At 36.8% G+C, this 25,289-nt stretch overlaps 1 long non-coding RNA gene across 1 annotated transcript; it reads right to left on the minus strand.

Annotated features, from left to right (window-relative positions):
- Window positions 1-6,761: 6,761 nt before the first annotated feature.
- On the minus strand, window positions 6,762-14,956 carry LOC136842518 (uncharacterized). The gene is made up of 5 exons (XR_010854245.1): window positions 14,860-14,956; window positions 10,887-11,742; window positions 10,463-10,564; window positions 7,803-10,007; window positions 6,762-6,874 (listed from the first exon to the last, which is right to left on the minus strand). It is a non-coding gene; the product is annotated as an uncharacterized lncRNA (long non-coding RNA).
- Window positions 14,957-25,289: the final 10,333 nt, after the last annotated feature.

The following is a 25,289-nucleotide window of genomic DNA, read 5'->3' on the forward strand; positions in this document are numbered from 1 at the left end:
TATCCCATTAAATGACAGGAGGAAACCATTTTTTTGTTTAAATTTGTCTTTCATATTTAATGAAATCTGGATGTTATCTCACATAGCCTCAGAATCCCAGAATGCCTTCTGGTGAGGTATTTGGTTATAGTTTAATAACCTTTCCAGTATTTCAAAGGCCAGATTATTACACACTATAGCCTACATGTCAAATAGCTTAGCTTCAATCAATTCTAGGCCAAATACTTCCATCAAAATTCCTCCATGACCAACATTTACCCTTTTTTTTTAAATTACTGACGATGTTATCAATTTAGTAAGGTTTCTCAAACAGACTTCTAAAATGGCCACAGCGGTATTTATCCCTTCTTTATTTCATGTACACGAATGAAATGTCAGCCTACGACGTGAAGGTGTTTAAGCCCCAAGCTGGTACCCCCTTTCGAAACGACAGCATGTGTCCTAAATATAATTAAAAGTATTGTCATATACGTAAATAAAAGGATGACTTTCAACTTTGCAAATATTCTGATACTTACTTTAGATGTTGTAAGACATCTGTTAGGATATAAATGATATTCAATACCTAAAAATAATCTGCTCAAGAAAATAAATTCTCTAATCTTGGCAACTGAAGTTCTACATGTTAGAATTATTCCATTGCAACACCAAATTGACATGAAACTGGCCAGGACACAGTATTTTTAATAACGAAATCTAATCTTTTTTGGGACCGTTATGCTTCAGGACGAAATGCTGGTGGTAAAAGTCTAAGGGTTTTCACGTCATGTCATCAGACTTGACACGTCGAGCAAGTATTTGCCTACATACCAAATAACAGCCGTAGGAGCGAACGTATGCCTAGGCTTATTTCAGTGGTAACTTCACTACACCCACCTTAGACTTGCTGTAGTTAAGTTTTCTTTGACAATTGAAAGGGTCTTGACATTCCTCAGCAGTGGCATAGAAAACTACATCTGGGAAAGCACAAGGAAAGTATACGAGGGCTTTTCCCACCTCAGGAATGAGCTGTCAGCTTAGAAAACAGACCTCTGAGTCGGCTTCGAAGTTGATAACCGACTGGCTGTATACCTCCTGCTGGGGGAACTCCCTCCTTCGGGGCACTGCAATGCTGACCCCGAGGAGTCCTTTATTTTAAGTTTTTTCCATTTTTCTAACTACACAGTCTTTATACATAAGGACTTCTGTACTTCAGCTTATGTCCTGTAAGAATGAGCAACATTTCTTAGTCTTCTTTAAACTGTTCAGGTTTACAGATTAATGTCTATTTTTTTGCAGACACTGCTCTAGTTCTCGCTTTTGTACACAGTACTAAAAAAATAAAACCCTTAACTTAATCACAATACAACATGAACTTCTCAAGATTCACGACAGGAAAACTCTAGAGATCACTTTAAGACTATGCTGACGAAAGAAAACATCTTTAGACCCAAAGAATTACCTCGATTTCATACCCTGCCAATCTAAGATTCAAATATCATTGATTATGGAATACCTGAATATCTGTAAATGTTTGAAGAGTTAGTACGTTCAGATTAAAAGAATTTAAGTGCGAAAATGTTATAGAGTGGGGTAGTTCATCCCTGTGTCTGGAAACAATGACAAAAGCTCAATGAAGTTACGTAACGCGCTTTGGGAGGGGTGGGGAGTGGAGGGATGGGGGAGTGGCGTGAGGATTCCGCAAAGCCTGTAAGTTGTGCAATGAATTTTTAGAAAACCATGTAAAAACTTCGCCAAAGAAGCACAAAAAGTGCAGAACTGCTTCAGTAAAACACTTGGGGGGGGGAGAGAGAGAGAGAGAGAGAGAGAGAGAGAGAGAGAGAGAGAGAGAGAGAGAGAGAGAGAGAGAATCCCTTTAAAGCAGTGTGCAGTGCTTCATCAACAGAGCATGTGGGTTTTGTTATAACACAACGTCAAGTGTTTCGTCTGCCAAGTGTTCCAAGTGATCAGAACTGCTTCTGCGGTGTAAAAAACCTATAATTCTGCAGCTTCCGTATTGTGCTGTAAATCTACAAAGTATCTATGTAACAGCTTTAACGGGATACTGAAGAAATGGTCCCGAATGAACAGTGTGTGATTTCATGTTCGTGAAGAAGGAAAGTCTAGTTCGTGCTTCTTGAAGTAAAGAAGGAAGTCTAGTCAGAATGGAAGGTTGAGAGTGAGTAGAGGAACAATGTCTTAGTTATTTGGGTAAAAGTACAAAAATATCCGGTTTCTATACTAATAACGTTGCAAAAAAAAAAAAAAAATCATTTCAGATTCCTGCGAACTGTGTCCAGTAGGGAAAATCTGCAAAACTATGAGTCTACGATTTCAGAGTTCTTCAAACCTAGATTGCAATGTCTGCGTGGTATACCAAGGAAACACTGGACATAGTTACAATTTCCTTGATTTTCGACGCCACCAAAGTCTATAAAATAGCTTTTAGACTCGCTTTGCTGTGCTATGACCTAAAGAAGGTACAGCAGAATGCTGAAATACAGAAGTCCTTTTACAATAAAATCAAATACAGAAGTCCTTTTACAATAAAATCAAATACAGAAGTCCTTTTACAATAAAATCAGTACAGTATGGTGTTACAATAATTTTTCCCATTGCTCACATTTCAGAGTAAAATTTTTAACAATAACAGTTAACTGAATTTTGATCTGATGAATTTACTTTAAATTTAATGGGAATTGTATGAAACAAGTTAACGATAAGAAAAAAATATGCATAAACCTAAAAAACCTCCATATGTCAAGACACTGTAGCACTTTTGATTCTAGATTTTACAAAAAAACCTATAACTCAGAAATGATAAATGCGAATTTCTCACACAATTTATGTCAAGAAAGCCGTAATCATCTAGGAAATACATTATTAAAATGTAACTACAGACATTATCCTAATTAAGTTAGTTCATAAGCTGATACAGAACTCTCCTGTTAAGGTTTCATTTCTGATAACTATTCTTAAGAATAAGGATACGCATAACAAAAATCCCTGACTATCGAATATTTTCCCCCTAACTTCCTATCCCTTTAATCTCTTCAACTTTGCTGTTTAACTTCTTTACCCCAGTTGATTTTCATGGAAAATCAACTCTTTGTGAGAACCTTCAAAGGAAAAATATATCTATGACTAACTCGTCTCACAAGACGGAATAAAAACAGTGGTTAATGAAGTCCACTGAGAAAGGAATTTTTCTTTTTTAGTATTAGTCTGGAAAATATTTAGTGCTTCAGTGAAACTGTTATTGACTAGTTCTTAAAATGATTTTAATGATTTTATTTTTTTTCAGAAGTTTATCTTTCAATTTAACATTAAGACGAATAAGCTTCTCTCTTAGCTGAAAATGCTTATTCATTCGTATACCAGAAATATCCTTGTCAAACTCCCCTTCAAGGGGGCACTGTCGAGTTTACTTGTTCATTTACCTAAGACACCACTGATTTCTATACCTAACCTCATTTAAAGTAACTATTTCAATTTGTAAGCACATTGACTCATTTACCTCGAATAATTTTCAAAAAAAAAAAAACTGAGGACTGACCAAATCATTTACCTAAAGTACCTTGTTAATAGTTCCGAATTCCCCTTCAAAGTAACGCTTTGAATTTGAGTCTGCTTATTAAATAATTTATCTGCAATACATCTGACAACAATACCAAACTGCCCTCAGAGTAACGCCTCAGTTTGTACCATTCACGTGCCAGCAGTGTCTTGAAATATGCAGAGATGCCATGGTGAAAATGCTCTTGATAAGATAATCTCCAGTACTTACAGTATTAAACTTTTCATTGGTTTATATTTAATTTAAGCAAGATGCATTATTTTCATGGCAAGCTTCGTACAAAACTCAGAGAGTATAGTTTAATCTCTTGAATATAATAAGATGCCCATTTGTCATCAAATCTGAGATGAAACTAATAAACAAAATAAATCCCATGTTTACAGTGCAAACGTGTAAATGCTTCAGGATACGAATCTCTCTTGTATTACACAAAGCCTTTCAGTAACCTAAGTTTTAAATTATAAGTACCATGGCTTAAACATAACATTACAATAACACAAGACCTCGAAGCTATTACAAAATTAATTCTAAAGGAGCTCCGATATAAGTCAAAGTCACAGAATATGGAGGAATATATAAGGAGCTCGACTCTAAGTTCCTACTGTGATGGAAGCAAGTTGAAGAATGTCTATAAGACTTATCGAGATAAAATATGTGGAGTGATTTGTGCTTTTGCCGAAAATAGCACCTGTCCTATGCAAGTTAGGACATCACAGGTTTTATTCCACGCAACTATTCCTAACTATGCTGACCGCCACGAAGATAGTCCATAAAACCAATAAAACCCATTCTTTCTAACTGGTGGACTTTTTGCTATGATCATAAATGAGCTTCAGGATAATGACTGAAAGTAATGATACCTACTATTTTAATCTCACTAAGGTAAGTGATAGCTGTTAGCACTGATTTGAAATTCAAGTAAAAACTTTGTATTGTAAAACAGCTGTATTTAACTCATGAGATAAGATATTTAAGTAAAAAGAGAGAGAGAGAGAGAGAGAGAGAGAGAGAGAGAGAGAGAGAGAGAGAGAGAGAGAATGTTTAACTAAAGAATCTTGCGTAAATAAAAAGTATCCTGAAGCATGCCACATAGCTAATATGAACAAGAATATTACCTATGTACAGTGTCCGGATACGCTAAGCTGCTGGTCACTGATATCAAACCGATACTGGGTTCATGTCAAAGCAAAACTACAGTATGTATCTGGGAACATACAGAACTGCTTGACAGCTAATATTCAACTGATAGAAAAACTTAAATGAAAAACTTATATATCCTAAAAAATATCGAGCTGATAGTCTGGTGAGAAGTTAAAAATGTAGAGAAGCACTTGACATAAACTTATGAATCTTACGTAAAAATGGTATGTATACCGAAGAATTGCAAGATATCCCATAGCTATTGTTAAAATGATAAGGAAATTGACTGAAAAGTATATCAAGAAACACTGAGTTACTTAATAACCGATGGAGGAATTCAAAGTGGAAAATAAAGTATATTCTGAAACATGTCTAGCTTGCTGACCGCTGATATTAAAGTGATAAGAAACCTCAGCAAGAAAACTACCATCCTGTAGGTTGGTCGATTCTGAACTCACAAAATTAATTGAATAGAATATATCTAGAATATGGGTCACTCAATAACTGATGGAGGAATTCAAAGTGGAAAAGTAAAGTATATTCCGAAACATGTCCAGCTTACTGATCGCTGACGTCAAAGCAATAAGGAACCTTATCAAGAAAACTACTATCCTGTAGGTTGGTCGATTCTGAGCTTACGAAATTAATTGAACAGCATATATCAAGAAACTGAGTTACTTAATAACTGATAGAGGAATTCAAAGTGGAAAATAGAGTATATTCTGAAACATGTCCAGTTAACTGGCCACTAATATTAAAGCTATAAGAAACCTTAGCAAGGAAACTACTTTCCTGTAGGTTGGTCGATTCTGAACTCACAAAATTAAGTGAAAAGCATATATCAAGAAACTCTGTTACTTAATAACTTATTGAGGAATTCAAAGTGGAAAATAAAGTATACTGTATTCTGAAACATATCCAGCTAACTGACAGCTGATATTAAAGCCATAAGAAACCTTACCTAGGAAACTACTATCCTGTAGTTGGTCGATTCTGAACTCACAAAATTAAGTGAACAGTATATTATCAAGAAACTAAGTTACTTAATAACTGATAGAGGAATTCAAAGTGGAAAATAAAGTATATTCTGAAACATGTCCAGCTAACTGACCTCTGATATTAAAGCCATAAGAAACCTTAGCAAGAAAACTACCATCTTGTAGGTTGGTCGATTCTGAATTCACAAAGTCTAAGTTAATGCTTAGGTAATACTTAAGGGATATGAGTTTCAAGCATAAAAGTGTCTCTGTGTCTTGAATGATACCGAGCTACCTGATGGCTTATATCAGAGTGATGAGAAATAAATGTGGAAAATATATATCCTAAAATATTAATCCAGTACAGGGTTAAATGATAAATTAAATACGTCCTGAATAACAGTGAACTGCACTGGGTTAAGTGATAAATTATGTATGTCCTCAATCACAGTGAACTGCATTGGGTTAACTGGTGATAAATTATTTATGTCCTGAATCACAGTGAACTGCATATCTGGTACAGACTCCCTAAGTTCCTACATAAAAATTACAAGAAGCAGAGATGAACTCTTACTCGACTTTGGGTCAACGGGCTGTTTTGACCTTGATGAAACACTTGTGCAGTACTGTAAATTCAACCCTATCCTTGTTAAGACTGTAACCTCTCTAAGAAAGTATGACACTTCCCAACACCTATGTTAATAAGGCCATATTTTTCTACATTTTGGCACATTGTTCAGTTTTGGTCATGTAAAACTGTTGTCGTCTCATGTAGTTAGTTGAAGAATTCCAAAAATCTTTCACTGATACTTGAAAACTGCAGACGCTTTCCTGAAGAGATCAAGAAGAAATTAATGACATCATGTCACGCTGAGATCTTTTGTCTCACAAAATATTAAGATAAAAGATAAATGTTATACTGTAACCAGGCTGCAAGCATACTACAGCTGAGCCCCTTTTACTAACAGGGGCACAGAGGGGACAGGGTAATTTTAGACCCGTTTGAACGTCTGTAGCCTTTTATCAACGACATCTTAATGAAATTAAATTTTATTTGGTCTGTGGAACATTTCAAATTTGATTGATATCTTACCTTTATAGGCCCAAGATCCAGGTGACAAACTGGGTTTAGTCCACTAGAGTATGCGACGTTCCCTTCGGTCCCTCATTGTGACCCATTCTGTTCTCCTGAGCTCTCAGCCTAAAGAGGAAACATTAAATCAGATGCTACAGCAATCCTATACTATTCTACAATTTATAATTCAAACTGTTGACCCAGGTCTTCCCAGCACATCAGGTTGAAAGAAAAATGTACCAACTTTCATAAGGTACCATCTGTGCCCTGTCAGCTCCCCGATAAAGCATCAGTATTTTTTTAGTATCACTCATTTTTAAAAGCGTGTAGCTCGACTACAGGGCTTCTTGAAGTTGTACAAAATAACACAGGGTGGCTTACGTAACGTCGGCTATCCTCCTCTTGGAGTCTATGACTCAGGCTGTGACTTATTAAGTTCATATTCATTCCATGTAATTCCTAAATGCAAGTCTACCTGTACTTTCTAGATGTCATATGAGTTCTCCTTATTTACTGTAAGACATTTTCTGGAACGGACTAGGAGATTGAAGTTTTTCCATTTCATAAACTGTCTCGATTAAAATTAAATGCATCTGCAGCATTCCAGTGTTTTTGGAGCTTTGGATAATGAGAAATGAGATGGTTACATAAAGGAAATCAGGCCCCTTAGGAGAGAAAACATTGCATTTCCCTTACAAAAAACACCTTGTACCTACATCTGGGAATTCCCAAACACTTCATACATGAAATAACTCTCCACTTTAGCAGCTAATGTACTGTACTGCTGAAACAATCCAACACACAGGATAAAATTTCTTTGAGTTTTTCATTTCAGCCTTTCAGTTCAAAGTTTTTCATTTCAGCTTTTCAGAAATTCATTGAACAAGCTCATTTGTACTGTACAGCAAATACCATCTTTAAATTCTTGATTCTTTTAGTACTAGCGCTTATGTCTACTCTGGTTTCCTAATTTTCTACTCTTGCATGCATATGCTGAATGGTTCCCTAAAAAGCTATAACAGAATTTCATACTACTAAATACTTCAAGACTCACCCATGATCATCCCGGTTGTGATGGAATACTCCAGTGGTCTGGTTTCAATTCCTCTTTGTTTAATGGAGGCCCTCCATTTGGCTCGTCAAGCAGGTCCACTCACCAGTTTTCGTGTATTATTGTCTTGGAAAACTACTACTCTAGTGTCACACAACTCCTTGGTATCTTCATGTTTTCATCTCTCCTACGTTACTGTAGAAACACTGATTATTCTGTGGTTCCTGCTTCAATATTGATTTTTTAAATATCTTCACCGCAACCTGGTTCCACTATTTCTCATTCCTCCGTGATCCTGTACACACAGTAAACATACAGTACTTGAAAGCAGATAATTAAAGATGGATTCATAAATATTTTTATCAATTTCCTACTTTATATCTTCCAGTTTCTTCGGGAGATTAAACACTCCAATACCACATTTTCATTTTTCTTCTTGACACTTGATTAAATTCATGGGTACGGGTAAAATCTCATTAATTTTTTCATTTTTTATGTTCTTACTGAAAAAGGGTTTCCATTGCTAGTATCCTACAGGTCCAAGTGTTTGGAATCTGCTCTCTTAATAGTTTAGTTCCCACTGTTGAGAGTTGAAAAAATTTTATTCTGATGTAAATCTGTTGATATACAGTAAAACATTGTTTCATTTTCAATCATATTCTCTCAACCTGAGGCCTTTCCAACTCTTTCTAGCATTCAAACTTCTATATTATGTGGGATCTGTCATGGCCTAGGGACAAACATTGCAGTTAGCACACTCCATTCATGGGCAACGTGTGGGTAAATGGCCTGAGTAACTGGAGTCCAGGCCTGCTAGTTATTTCCCTAGCTATTAGCTTACCTGAAGTATAATGGCTTTCCAGCTCCAGTAATTGTTGGATGCCACCCTGAATCTTACTGATGCACTGCACAGGGATTCAGTGATTCTTATATTATTGTTATCCTGCACTGGGGTTCGACCCACAGGTGGTGAGAGCCATGCTAGCAGCCGCTGTCATCCAGGAGTGGAGAGGGCGGACAAGCCCTAATTTATTGTCCCAGAGTCAATACCTTAGGGACTAGAGAGTTGTTTGTGCTCTGGGAGGTGTGTTCATGGGATAACACCCATGCTTGGCCCTCTGCAGCATGGGTTGAACTGGGTGAAGAAGGTCCATCTACAGCCAGTGGTCTAGTTTCCAGATCACTCTACTCTCTTCATTTAGGGTTCATTTCCCTTTGGGGAGAGTAGCCAACCTATCTGGGACTATTGTGACACAAATAAGTTGTGGGTCTCTGCTGGGTACACTTTAATCATTAGCTTGCCCTCACCACGTAGTGACAGTGAAAAGTTGCCTTACAGCAGTAGAAAGGCCACACCCAGAATGCCAATACCCAGTTACTCTCGTCAGGTTTCCTCTATTCGACAGTTGGGGAGGGGAGTGCTTGGCAGGGGAATATGTACTATGAAAATGACAGTAGAGGTCTTTGGCACTGATTATGTGACTACCAAGGAATGAGACTTGACTGTGGCTTGCCCTGTGCGTTGGGTATAATCACAGCATAGCTAAGCCACATCCATTCTTGTGAAGTGGTGAACCCAGTGGTTATTATTTTGATCTCCACCGGTACACAAAACCAGGAGGACTCCTGACTTTGTAATTTAGTCAAATAACTCATAAATGGAATAACAAGATACCCAGAGATCCTGAATAATACCAGCAAACCAAAAAGCAAGGGAACATGCCTGCATGCAACAAAGGGGAAGGAATACCAGGCTGAATTTGACTCTGATAATTTCTCAACCTACTAATCCTGACCAGCCTAGCCTTGGCAGAGACTGGTCTGGCCTATGCTGGGAGTATGTGCCACACAGCAATCCTGGCTGAGGTCAGTTTCTGTCTGGGGACGTTTACTTAGCCCTTGCAGTTTGGCACATCTCATTTCTGTGTTTTTCATTTGTGCGTGATTTATAGTAATTTTCCATGTCAACTTTCTTGATTTTTCTTGTATGTGATATTCACTCTATATCATAATTAAGATATCCAGTGTCATAACCTTTCATATTCTTGTTCTTTCCAGCAGCAGTAATTTTGGTTGCAATCTTCTCTTAATTTGATTCAACTTGTAGTGATACTGTTATATAAAATTCCACGGGTAGTATATCATCTTCCACCTGCCTTTTAGTTTAGTTTTCTTTCATTTAGCTCAAAATGTCATGTGGCAACGAACCTGCAAAAGAACAAATCTCTGTAGAAGGCAAAACTTATTTGAATGTGAAATGTTCTGAACCTTCTCTTAATGTTTGACCGAGGTATAATTCCCCTATGTACCTCCTGACATTATGAACTGTAATATGAAATATGTGGCACTGACTAAAGTGGGGAAAATCCCAGTATAAACTATCCTGTTAAATCAATATAAATAACGGCAGATAGCTAATGAACGTTCATTTCAAACAAGAAAAGTCAGCCTACCATGTCATTTGTAAGGGCTAAGCTCAGTGCTACAAATTCAAGAAAACCACCTCCTTTTAACAACACAGCATTCTGTGCAAATTACTTTTTAAATGCCAAACACGTCAGACGACGTCATACTTATCGAAAGGATCAATCAGTTAAAGTTGTTAATAAAGTTACTACACTGTAATGTCGCGCGAAAACTTAAGCACTGACGGTACTACCCACCTACGATGAACAACAGTTGATTATTTCCAGATAGAAGTCGATATCCTATTTAGTACACTCTACATGAAGGTACTTCATCAACCTCGCTTTCACAGACAGGTGCTGTAAACAAATCAGAGGCACAGGATGAACAACTATTTAAGATATACTTAGTGCGACAAATCTGATATTCAAAATGAAATCTGAATCAGAGCTTGACCGGAATTGAGTTCATAAAACTCTTCCTGGCCCTGTAATTGTATTTTAAAATGAGTCCAGGCATGTACATTTATATAAAAACTATATACAAAACCTTTAGTACCGTCAGTGTTTATGGTCAAAACTACTTGGCAAAAATATTTTTTTATAACTCACATCGAACCTTGAGTTGTCGACAGATCAATGGTTTCTTTTTTCAGAATTTGTAGCCAGATACAAGACTTACCAAGCTCAACTGTCGATTCCTGCCCTGGCCTTGTCATGAATGTCGAATAGCATTGTTGTACCTCAACGTCAGCATAGATATTTTGGTCCCTCCTCCCGTCGTTTTGATTCAAAATTGAGTCGTTTCGATACATCTACAAAGACGGTTTGATACAACACACTTCGTCTCAATACGAACAGTTTCAAACACTAAAACTGATATCTTTAAACTTCAAAAATTTTGTTTGTATTCCAGTGCCATACTTGTTCGACACTTACACAAAAAGTTATCCTGTACATGTAGATCGAAGTTTACATAATTCAAGTAACTAGTTACGTTTTACGATTCAAAACTTTGCTTGGTAATTTATCTTTTTTTCTACTCTTAATCATTTCGTGGTGCTAATATAACGAAATAACCGTGTTTTGTTTACAAATCAAAATATCCAAGTTTGTATTTAATCATTTGCAATTATACTGATTTCGCGATACTGATTCACAACAGAAAAAAGTGCCATATAACAGGGTTAGCCGAATGAGTTGCTGAGAAAGTTTAATCCAGAATTGGATGTCATGCCAACACTGACTATTTCAAAACATTTGCAATAATAGACAACGTACACAATTTTGCTTCACAGACATTATTTAGTTTTCTCTCTCTGTCACGGGATTGGATTTACTGACTTATTGAATGTTGTATAATATGGATTTAGCGCCAGTAATAAAATCTAATACGCTTTTTTGTCTTCTGTTTTATTCAGTAACTTAAAGACTTGCTTTATCTATCGAAAGACAGTGAGTTTTATCAAATCGTCATCATTGATGTATTGAAACGACTTTGAATCGATATGGCAGTAACTCCTCGAGGGAAATCTTGTCTGAAAAAAAATTATATACATAAATTACTTATTCGAAAAAAAAGGTTTGCTACAGATGAATATAAATGAGCAAGTCTCCAGTTTACAAAGAAACTGGTCTTACATAATTCCTTAAGTTACACAGCACTGGTGAATGTAGTTTGTTGCATTGCTGTAAAGATCTGGGCTGTTATTCACAATCACTTCAGCAATGGGTCTAAATTACGCTCTCCATGATAACTTAATGTTTTCGTGCCACCGAGCAGGAAAAGTGTCAAAATTCAGTAGAGTCCATCACAAAAGACAATAATTATTTTTACCAATTATTTTGATTAATTTCTGCTACTGCAAACGATCTTCATTGTCTAATGATTCAGAATCTGTTCACACTGACAAATATTAACAATGGGTAATTTCCTTTATTAGGATTTAGCAGCTTTCATTCATTTCACACCGCAGTACCTTAGATACCTGTTGTTTACGTGATTTCCAATTTCTCTATTTTGAATACGTAAGACACCAGCCCAGTCAAAACGAGACGAAATACAATACAAACTAATAAAAATTGCGCCTTAGTTTCTTCGGCGTAATAGAGTTTTCTGCACAGCGTCTAATGCTGTAAGAAACTTTCAGCCACGGCCCATGAAACTCTTAGCCGCTGACCATGATACTCAAGCCACGGTCCGGTGGTGGCTTGTGTTGTCGGTACCTATTGCGGTGCCAGAAGTACGATTATGGCTAACTTTAATTTTAAATAAAATAAAAATTACTGAGGATAGAGGGTTGCAATTTGGTATGTTTGATGATTGGAGGGTGGATGATCAACATACCAGTTTGCATCCGTCTAGCCTCAGGAGTTTTTAAGCTCTACGGGAAGATAGAAAAAGTGTGGACGGACAGACAAAGCTGTCACAATAGTTTTCTTTTGCAGAAAACTAAAACTAAATACCTTTGCTACCCTGAAGTACCAACGAGGCGAATAACACCCAATTAAGATGTTTTCGCGAGCTTCAAAGGGTTTCGTCCACTGGGTCTCCAGCTGGGCAGGTGATTAACTCACTTGTCGGACAGCCCGCACTTCCGGTTACCTGTTAAGTCACTACGTAACTACGGCGGTAAACTTCTTTGGCAGGTGGACTTACGTTCATTTGTCAGATTTTTTTATAGTATACGGACGGGTAAAATTAAATTGAATAGAATACAAGGGTATATATTGTCCCAAAGCAATGTTGCAAATTTCGACAAACCGACAAGTGTCCTTTGAAATTTTCCGAGAGCTCTAACTACGAGAGAGAGAGAGAGAGAGAGAGAGAGAGAGAGAGAGAGAGAGAGAGAGAGAGAGAGAGAGAGATTCCCCTAGAACCCATTCTGTCATATCTGCAAACCTATGTAATAAATAGGTCACTGACGGTCATTCGACTGAAGTGGATCAGACAATACAGACAGAGAGAGAGAGAGAGAGAGAGAGAGAGAGAGAGACATTAATTCTCAACTGAAGTGGGTCAGAGCACACACGGTCCGAGAGAGAGAGAGAGAGAGAGAGAGAGAGAGAGAGAGAGAGAGAGAGAGACAGAGACAGACAGACAGACTCAAGCAGCATAAATCCTATCTTGATCTCGGTTAGAATCGAGGTAATCCCGGATTTTTTCTTCAAATCCCCGGCTGATGAAATAACAGGTGGGCGTGGCTGACGCTTGGAGCTATCAAACGAGGTTGCAGACGGCTAACGAAAGTTTAAATTTAAAAGTTTTTCCTTCGTTTCTGATAAAAGATACAGAGCTGTACGAATGCTAAAATGCCCGTGGTCAACGTGCGTGCGCGCAGGCGTTTAAATTTCCCCACACCTACCACCAAACATCCATGGGTCCTATCGATGAGAAAATGGTTCAAAAATCAATAGTTTATGAGTGTCCTTTTGTGCTTTTGATGATATTTGAAAAGCGCTATGATGTTATTATAAAATCCTCAAAATATCCAGTTATAAACTGTCCCGAGTCTGGATATATAGCGGCTGTTCCTAACTGAAACATTATGTTGCAGATTCGTGAGGATTATTTAGCAGGTACTCAGCGAATTATTAAATTGATTATGGAACTGAGAACTGATGAATAAAATAACGAATTCGTGATGTTGATTCAGCAAGTACTTGGCCGTTGATTACCAATGTTGCACAAACAGAGAAACAGTAAATAACCCCTGATTTTTCAAAGATTATAAGATGGTGACATTTCAGGGCCGTAGCCTCCCCAGCCTAGTTAACCGAATTCCTTCACTTGAATTTGATTTTACTCTGAGATAATTATTTTAAACTCCACCTATCATGCTTTGGTAGAACTATATAGTAGCTCCGCGGCGGCGACGGCGCTATAACTTGACTTTTTCTACAGTTTTGGGTTGCTAATTATGAATTTACCTTTAATTTTTGGCGCTCGAGTGTAATTAACCTGTAATTAACCCCTTTAGTCTATCCAACAAGGGGTTTCCATACAAGACAGAGCACGGGTACGTCCGTTTCGAACGGTTCATATCCCGTCCGGCAAGTGCAATAACTTGTTAACGTATGGGTACCCAACACCCCCCGGGCCAGTACTAAACACGGCGAAGGGACATTCCATTTCGCCGACAAAGTGTAGAAAAAGCCAGTTGGAAAGGTAAAAACAGGCGCGGAGCTAATATATAGAATTACCCATGCTTTTTAATTTGGGGATTTGGAAGGCCAAAATTCTAAATAGTTGGATCTTGACCACATTACCTGAGACGAGAGAGGACTGTAGGTCGTGAGAGTTGGTTTCAGGATCCCTATGTCCACAACAGGCTTCTAAAATCCTTTCAGCACCTTTGTTCACTTACGATAAAAATTCTTCAATGGACGCTAAACCACTAATCCGTTTCACAGCCTCATAATTTTCACAGAAATTTGGAAATTCAGTTTTCAAAAAAGTAGACAGTGGCCACTGAACTTCGAAAGACCTCACAGTCTACAAAAATTCTTTCGAAAAGTTACAAAATTATAAGCTCCGCGACCACAGTACTTCTCTCAATACACATTTTTTACATTTCCAATGGTTATTCAAACCTCAGCATTTACGAACTTAAGCATACCCCCTAAGAATATAAGAAAAACCAGCTTATTCTTACCACGGTCTTTTGCTTCACTTCGAAATCTCTTGTTTACAAATACTCCTTTTCACCTCCATGTTTAGAACTACACTGAGCTATCCGACGTCAGAATAGGATTTCTGTAGCCAATCAGAGCCGCCACAGTACTCAATGTTTCTATCGCCCTATTTCATTGGCTGAAAGCTTTGGCTTTTGGCAAAGGGTCTTCGTAAACGATTCCCCATTGGATGGCGGGACGAGACCCAATTTTCAGAAGGTATCTATTTATGAGATCATTGTCCCTGATATCTTATACATACACAAACAGTTTATGAACATTATGTATGTGTACTTGTGTTAATACTTAAATCATCTAATAAACTATGTTGTGGAAATGCAACAAAAGGTAGAGGAGGAGGTGGAGGAAGAAGATCAAGAAGAAGAACTGAAATTACCAGAGGTATTTCCCCGACTCTCGTTGAGGTCTTGAATATCGAGCAATTATTGTCTATTAAAAATTAGATTTTTCTCATTGGCTGTATCCATCTTACAAGTATCTGCACATCTAGCAGACTGCGTTCACTTTTAATTTTTCTGAGTTAACATACTTGTGTCTTGAAATCTTTCCTCAGATACAGCAGTTTTTGTAATTCCTGAAATACACTGATCAGGTTTGTTTAGTATATAATTCAGAGAAGTAAAACTGATGTTTCTGGAATGAATAACTTCACTGGTTGCTATGAATGATTCACTTACGGTCCATTGTGGGTCATCAGGTCTAATTCCTGTACTGAGATTTTTGTTTGAGTTAGTTTAATGGTTGATTTTTGCATGGTAATTTTTGGCATGGTAGGAATGGGTACACCTTTCACTGGTATCAAAGTGAGTGGCTGAAGTCACCAAAACCTGACCAAACCTTGAATGTGGGGCAATGTATTCACAGTTTAAAAGGAACTGCAAGCAATGTCAGTAAAATGGCTAGTAAGATGGTGACAAAGCACAAATGAATATGAAGACTAATTGTGATGGTAAAACAATGACTATAAAATCTAAAGCAGACGATTTAGGTTGATACTGGAACTGCAGTTCTCTTTGTATTCATCTTTCCTCAACCATAGAAGAATATTCCCTGAACGTCTACAGAGCAGACCGACCTGGCTTGTGTTTGAACGTCTATAAGAGGAACATCGTGGCCACTTACTTAACGAGAGCTCTCACACTGCTCTACGTGAAAGGAAACATAGCGAGACTTACAGAGTAACCAACTTATTATCGACAACAGTTTCACAAACAGATAAATAAAAAATCAAGTGAAATCAACTCTAAATAAGTGGGACCCTGAACATACCCCTACAAGAATCAGTGCCATCAAAGCCTACCTCCTCAGTCAAAGGTTTGAAGAAAAACAGCCGTATACCAATTCAAATACAAAACAAGTAGATACCGCCATTCACATGTCGGTACGTCTTTCTTGCCGTTTACAAGATGGTGCAATATTCAAGCACTTCAGGAAAAAACACCAAGATTGCTTGAGCCACTTAAGCTTTTAAAATCGGTAAAAATCTTAGATTCAACAACCGACTGCCATCTGCTAAAATTTCTAAAGGTTCTGTAGCAACAGAAATAACAGTCAACAATGAACACGAAGGCTGAAAGCGTTTCCCTTCCCTCCACCACCAACAGAAACTGCCCCTCCATGATGTAATACCTGAGAGCTGAAATATAACCTTTTTTCTCTCGCTCCAGATTATGATGACAACTGAAAAAGTTGACTCACCCTTTCCCACTGAGGCAGGAGTCGACTTACCGGTAGGTACTATCTCCAAAGCCATGCGCGAAGGAAAAGTTTAGTAAGCCGAGGCGTCAACTACTGATAAATGTTGCTCCTGATTCGATTCACGTACAAAGTGCAATAAAAACCAATTTTTACAAAACATATTACTCTCTGTTTCAGTGAACTATAGTAACGCTGCAGTTTGGAGGATGAATTTATAACTAAATAAAAAAACCGAGGAGAAGAAAGTGGGAAATTACGTAAAGGAAGAAGCTACTAAAAATTTTACTTTGGAGTTTGGTAGACAACCCTATTGCAAGGACTGGTGTGCATTGAAAAAAAAGCTATTTTCATGTATATAAAGGTAATAAAAAAGACCATCATCTCCATTCATGTGTTCTAACATGATAAATTTACAATTAAGTCGGTCTTTCTCTATGTTTTCCCATTTTATTTTTTTCTCCATCTAAAACGAACTTATATTAAAAAACAATTTCTCTGTCACTCTTTTATCAGCACTCGTCGACCTTTTATCCTTTTGCTTTTGAAAAGTGGTGAGGTAAATAACTCTTAGACGATATTTTCCTTTTTAGTGATTAAACCATTAAATACAAAAATTATCTGTGGAAGCTTATCATTTTTTAAACTGAGGAAGACGAAAAATAATCGTTTGAAATGTCGTATACTTTTAGGAGAAACATTAACAACATACTATAAACATAGAACTCTGCAAAGTCCCTTCTTTTCTTTTTGTTGCTGATGACGTCTTTCAGTCTATATCGAATACGTCATGAAGTATTGCGATTTGTTACGAAGCCTGAAATTTTTTACTTTGGTTTTTATATCCATACTTTTTTTTTTTTTACGTTGCAAAACGTCATGATATCTTGACATGTGGATTAAAAATATTTACAAAAGAGTCAGAGGTAAGGTAACTTAGGTTATATTTCTTCATCAAAGAGATATCGGTTTTTATTTTAAATGGTGACAGCGGCGCATTCTTTTCCAAGGAGTCCGGAGTAATAACCAAAACACGATTGAAATTTATAATAAAATATAAACAATGAAATATAACTTTCTTCTTTAATGCCATTATATGAAGATATATACATGTTGGAATAATTATTATCTAAAAGTAATAAGAATTACGGAAGTAAAACCAACAATTTGTAAAAAGAGAGTTCGCTCAGTTTGCTACAGTGTAGGAAGATAGACGTAATGCCATTTATTCTATGATGAGCATATTTCTCTATTTTTTAATGGAGAGGGGGTGAGAGGCATATCAGGATTTCATCTGTGACTTAGGTATTCCAGACCGGATTATGCAACAAACCAAATCCAAATATTAAGAAATGTATATATTCCAAAAATAGCATATGCAGTTTGCTCATATTTCACCTAATGGTAATGAAATATAGAAGAGAGAGAGAGAGAGAGAGAGAGAGAGAGAGAGAGAGAGAGAGAGAGAGAGAGAGAGAGAGAGAGAGAGGGGGGGCGGGGAATGGAAGTTTGAGGTTCAAGATCAATATTCACCATATCAAGACGACGAGACTTATCCAGGAGAATTTTCTACTTTCTTCAAACTTTTATATGGAAGGACATCAGCTGAGGAAAGCTGATGACTCCCGCAGATTTTATTGCCACTGACGACCGACTTCTTGCCATACAGGACGCTGTCTGCTGGGTGTCGTGGAGGGTGCCAGCATCGTTCGCCTAATCTCCCTTTCGCTTCCTTCGACCCCTTCGGGAAATCCGCAACTGTTAGAGAAAGTGGAGCAAATAAAAAAAAAAGGTTCAAGGAGTAAATTGTTTTTGCTCTTGTCTATGTGGATACATTCAAGTGAAGGGAAAAGGTTCCATGTTGATTATATACATACACGCACACACATACATTTATATATATATATATATATATATATATATATATATATATATATATATATATATATATATATATATATATTATAAATATATATAAAATATATATATATATATATTCTGCTCGGCCGATAGATAGGCCTCTGTCTATTTTAAACCAGTGAGAGGTAGTGGATACTGGCTTGGGTTAGTTTGAACCAGTGGAAGTCAGGGGTAAGGGCTCAGAGATATAATCTTTTGGGCAGTAAATGGCTTTGCACCGTTTTCTTTGGTACAGGAGAGGAAGCCGTTTTCTTTGATATAGCAGCGTGACCTGGGTCAGGACATCGCCCGCCCCCTACCCCTGTCCAGAAGCAATAAAAGGTCAGGGCGAGGACAGCTCTTTCTCACACACCGTCGCTAGTTTAAGCCGAGAGGGCACTTACCGTGCCCCCTGCCCTCCGTTCGCTCGCCGCCACGTGGAAATCAGCTGCCCTTTGCTCCGTGTCCCGATCCACGTGGCCCTCAAAGACTGCAAGCGGGGATTGCAAGTCCCCAAAAGCGAGCTGATACTCAACGGCGGCCTTTTCATCATCCCAAGGGCGTCCTTTTCCGCCCCAATCTACGACTTGAAGCAGTACCTTGGTGAGGAGGCCCTTTCGTCGACGCTCCCACACGTGGTCCCTGGCAGAAGACGACGTCAGCCTTACACCCCTGCAATGTGGTAAAGTACCCAAAACGAGTTGCTAGTCACGTTACTTCGCCCTTGTGCATTTATTAACTTCTGGGCCTATAACTTTGTATTCCCTGATGTTTCTTGGTTTAATCCCGGCCCACGTGTTCGGTGCTTCTTTCCTCTGAGTCACAAGTAACGCCTCGGGTGAGTCCTTGGCGCCCTCAGCGCACACCCGAGTAATTCATTCCCCGAATTCCAGCATCAGATTTGTAACCTGGGTCCTAATATCGTTTCAGAAGGACGATCGTAGCAGAATTTTCCTTGGTTCGTGTTCCTGGCATACCCAAGCTCCCCCTCCTTCGGGAGGACCTCGGCAACAGCAATTTAACGTGTTTCAGTTAATGTCCCTTTGATCTTGTGTTTTATGAGAATATACTATTTTTGTATCCACGTGTTTCACGCACTTCCCTTTGAGTAAGAGCCCTCCGCTCCTTGTACAACTCCTTTTTGTTTGTGTTTTATATGTCCTGGGTATCTTGCAAGGCTATTTTAGAGTAAAGTAATAAATGTGGAGTCATAAGAACCACCTGCACCAGGAAACATATAAATAAATATATATATATATATATATATATATATATATATATATATATATATATATATATATATATATATACATATATATATATATATATATATATATATATATATATATATATATATATATATATATATATATATATATATATGTGTATATATATATATATATATATATATATATATATATATATATATATATATATATATATAGAAGAACAAACAGGACGACGAAAAGGAGGTGATACAAAATCAACTTTATTTCCAGCCAACGTTTCAAAGCATGACTTCATCATCAGGGCTAAAATCGTCATAGGAAATACAAGCTTTGCATCGTTTAGAATGTTCCCTTATGTTAGAAAACTCCTTACTCAATGTACACCCTGTTCTATGGCTGAAGCCACAATGAGAGTCAACTTACACTTTCAGCATTCTTTTGGTGGATCCGACGTAAGTCCCGAGATTACATCTCGGGCAAGTATACTTATAAACCACCAAAGAACGCATAAGGTTGGGAACAGTGTCTTTAAATCTAAAAAGAGATCCAGTGGCTCTTGGATTGCTTAGAACTGGTTTGGGATTGAGACAGTAAAGGTATTTCTTTAAAATCTGCCTCAACGTAGTTTAAAATTTTTCATCGTTCGTAAAAGGCAAAGAAACAAAAATCAAGTTTAGGTACTGTAAGTACAGGAATTTTGGGCTGAAATTTGTCATTCAAGAAACTTTTGAGATATTTTTCAAATAAAAGTTTGGGGTAGCAGTTATTCTGAAAGTATTTTCTTAGGAACTCAGCCTCATTATGAAAAGAGAGCCAGTTTGAAGAGAGAGAAAATGCTCTGTGCAGTAAAGTTAAAATACCATTAAGCTTAAAATTGTAAAAACATGAACTATAAAAATTTGAACAAGACCAGTATACGTTTGCTTCCGGAAGACAGAAGTGGAGAAGCGCTGGTTGGATCTGGTAATTAACACATCTAGGAAAGGAGGCACTCATTGTTTTCACGTTCTAAGGTAAATGTAATACTAGGATGGAGATTGTTAGTAACTTCTAAAAACTGTTAAGCAGCATCTTTACTTTGAAAAAGTAGAAAATATCATCAACATACTGTTTATAATATAATGGGCGAAATGAGGATGAACGGTGGCTCAAAAGCATTTCCTCCAAATGACACAAAAACATTTGCCAGAACCGGACCCAACGAAGGTCTCATACCTGCTTATAATGCTTTCCATTAAAGGAAAAGTCTGTGTCCAGCACAGCCAAATTTAAGCTTTTCAAAATCATCTCTACCAAACCCTTGATAGATAAAACCTGGTTTTAGAATAATCTTATCTAAAATAATTTGTATCGTTGCCTGCAACGGTACATTAGTGAAAAGTGAGACAACATCAAGACTCACCATATACAGATCGAGGTCCTGACTAACAATCTCTTTGGAAAACACAATGGAGTTAGTCAGGGTATGCTTATTTTCTGAAATTGGTTGTAATGGTGGTACCAAAAATTTTGCTAACTTATAACTATGCACTTTCGGTAGAGTAAAGGTGCTGCTGAACAATTTTTATAATTCGCTACCAATCTCCATCCTGGTATTACATTTACCATAGAACGTGAAAACAATGAGTGCCTCCTTTTCTCGATGTGTTAATTACCAGATCCAACCAGCGCTTCTCCACTTCTATCTTCCGGGAGCAAACGTATACTGGTCTTGGTTAAAATTTTTATAGTTCATGTTTTTACAATTTTAAGCTTAATGGTATTTTAACGTTACTGCCCAGAGCCTTTTATCTCTTCAGACTGGCTCTCTTTTCATAATGAGGTTGAGTTCCCATGGAAATACTATCAGAATAACTGCTACCGCAAACTTTTATTTGAGAAACATCTCAAAAGATTCTTGAATAACAAATTTGATAAAAAATTCCCGTACTTACAGTACCTAAACTTGATTTTTATGTTTCTTTGCCTTTTACGAACGGTCAAAAATTTTTATCTACGTTGAGGCAGATTTTAAAGAAAAACCTTTACTGTCTCAATCCCAAACCCGTTCTAAGGAATCCAAGAACCATTGGATCTCTTTTTAGATTTAAAGACACTGTTCTCAACCTTATGCTGTCTTCGGTGGTCTATAAGTACAGTATATTTGCCAGAGATGTAATCTCGGGACTTAAGTCGGATCCACCAAAAGAATGCTGAAAGTGCGAGTTGACTCTCATCGTGGCTTTAGCCATAGAACAGGGTGTACATTGAGTAAGAAGGAGTTTTCTAACATAAGGGAACATTCTAAACGATGCAAAGCTTGTATTCCCTATGACGGTTTTGAAATCTTAGAGCAAGCTGCTGATGAAACTTCTCTCCATATCCTCGAGTCGTTAACCATCAAACAACGGGTTCCATCTTTGAATAGTCAGTCCTCTTCTGCCCCTCTATTGCTCAAGAGGTCTCTTCGTCCTTTTGGTGCCCTTCTGGGTCATTCAGTTTTTTTTTCTTGAGGCGTTAGGTTGGTTTTAACTTTTATTTTCGGTTTTAATATCTATATTTTAACGTTAATGATTTTACTGAGTCCTATGCATTGATTTTTAATTGTTGTTATTTTTGTATTTTAGCTCTGATGATGAAGCCATGCTGTGAAACGCTGGCTGGAAATAAAGTTGATTATTTATCACCTCCTTTTCGTCGTCGTGTTTGTTCTACGCATCCGTCTTGCTAGAAGTCAACACTTTCTCATTTATATATATATATATATATATATATATATATATATATATATATATATATATATATATATATATATATATATATATATATCTATATATATACATATATATATATATATATATATATATATATATATATATATATATATATATATATATATATATATATATATATATATATATATATATGTATATAAGTTATATATATATATGAATTATATATATATATATATATATATATATATATATATATATATATATATATATACATATATATACATATACATACATTATGCCAAGGTGGAGGTAGGTTTTCCCCGTGTGCAGGCAAAACTCCTCGAGAACCAAAGAAATAATGTGGATACATTTTTTGAACTCATGCATTTGCTAACTTTCTCCCAATCTTTTTCTCTGTGTTGATAGAGATTTAGAGATTTTGCTGCAATGGGAAAGTCTTACTCATCCCGCTCCAGGAACTGAAGTCATACTCGCAATCCCAGTAGAGTATTTTGAACACACTTTTCAGCGTGGCAAAAGGCTCGTGTCTTGCCCCGGTTTAATTTACATTTCTTACTTTTGGATATTCCTATCTCCCTTTTCTCCATAACACGCTTGTTCCCCATATGTGTCTCAGGTTAAGAAGCCTGCAAATTTGCCTTTTACCGATTTTCACAACACATATGTCCACTAGACACCAAGTATTCTCAGGATTTTCAGTGTCCGACAGCCTTTGTTCAACTTGCAGTAGGTCTTTACTTGTAGTTTCTTAGACCTTTGTTCACTGGAGGCAGACAGGTTTAGTACGTTGTCAACATAAGTTTCAGACGCTCTTATTATACTTCTAATCGCCCGTGGGAGGTCACTCTCTCAATTATTTTTGACAGACAGAAAGAATGGCCGGTGTGTGGACTGAAACCACAGTATAAACTCCGTTGTCAAACCGGTTCGGGAATCTGGTAGTGTCCAGTTTAGCAAATTCGCCTAGAGGCTAAGGATCTTAATCTTACATCAAAAGATTTTCCCCCTATGTAATACATGGGTGGATCCAAATAAGATTTACTCAAATTTATTGGGATCCTTGTCCGTTGCAGAACTACAACAATGCATAAATAAAAAAAAATTATTGCTGAAGCACAAGCAACTGTTCAACATTCGTCTGTCAAATATCGTGTCTGGTATAAAGAAACTGCTTTTTTAATAGCTGTTAATGGATAAGACGATTTAAATGCCCTGTTAGTTTGGTTTGGTTTGCTATATTCATCTGAGTGTTTTTCATCAGGAAGTGTTGATATTATGAATAAATAAATAAATAGATAAATAAATAAATAAATAAATGATTGCCTTCCCAATTATATACTAACACAATATCTTGAGCATCTTCAATATTTTTTAATGTCTCGTGAAAAACGCCATAGCATGCCTGTCGTTTGTTAAAAAATTAACCCAAGTTTTTTGGTGAAAGGGTATCCTGCCTTTGTATTTCGTTTTTCTTTCAATTAAATTTTGTAATTTGTGTTATATTTTTTCCTGCATATGTTTTTTCCTTCCAACAGTTCAACTGCTTTCATTAAAAAACAAGTAAAAAATGCTCCGAATTTTCTTTGGCGCAATCGAGTTTTCTGTACAGTGTATGATGCTGTATGAAACTCTCAGCCACGGCCCATGAAACTCTCAACCGGCCGTGGTGGCCTGTGTTGTTGTGGTGCCAGACCCACGATTATGGCTAATTTTAACCTTAAAAAAAAAAAAAAAAACTATAGAGGCTAGAGGGCTGCAATTTGGTATGTTTGATGATTGGTGGGTGGATGACCGACATACAAATATCCAGCCCTCTAGCCTCAGTAGTTTTTAAGATCGGAGGGCGGACAAAAGGGTTCCGACGGACAAGCAAAAGCCATCTCAATAGTTTACAGAAAACTAAAACACGGAATATTTATATAAATAACCCAATAACTCACCAGCTAAATGTCTGTTCTATTTTTCCACCTACTCTTGAAGCTTTTCATTTAATCAAGGCCTTCTGCAATAATCTCACTGATCACTTTAATTATTTTAAATTACAAAGACCTCACCGCTGTAATATGATTACAGTTCGATTTTTTGGTTTTGAGATAGCAAGGTTAAGAAATCTTTCCTGTCTAAATTAAATATGAAAAAATAACAATCAAATATATATTTGTTTAAATCACTCTACTGTACTATAATAAAAAATCAATACAGAATCCCATATAGATTAAAAAGCAAGTCACGCAAGCTAGGCTAGGAGTACTACCATATCAAAGTTTTTGTGTACTTTGGTATTTGGTTTTCCCACTCGATCAGTGTAAGCAAATAAAAGAGCATTATCGAATTATTGAGAAAATGAGAGTTATTACCCTTTTTGGTATCAAACAATTCTTATGCTGATTTAAACGATAATTTTGATTTAAGACAAACTATTAATTGCTGAATAAAGAAAACATCAAAAGAGCCACAGATCACTCAGTCACGATTTTCTGGAAGCTTCCAAAATGTTAGAACTGATTTAATATTTCAAAAGGTTAATGTTGTTACAATTTGCTCTTGAATAAAAATCGGAAAACTTATATTACATTTTTTCCTCTATGAAAACAATGAGATACAGTAATTTATGACGAAAAATGCGAGGCTTATTCACCTTATTCAACCTACTTACCGGGATGCATTTAAAAGCAAAATACATCATAATCTCGTTGCCATCCCACCCTACCCCGCTCTCCCCGCATTAAAAGAAAATGATTCTCCAAAAAGGGAAATATTTGGCAGGAAACTTCCGCCTCCTTGGTTCTTAAGGGATTAATTAACCCACTTCTGTCTGAAGAGCAAGAAAGA

The sequence above is a fragment of the Macrobrachium rosenbergii genome, chromosome 10, assembly GCF_040412425.1.
Source record: "Macrobrachium rosenbergii isolate ZJJX-2024 chromosome 10, ASM4041242v1, whole genome shotgun sequence".
NCBI lineage: Eukaryota > Metazoa > Arthropoda > Malacostraca > Decapoda > Palaemonidae > Macrobrachium > Macrobrachium rosenbergii.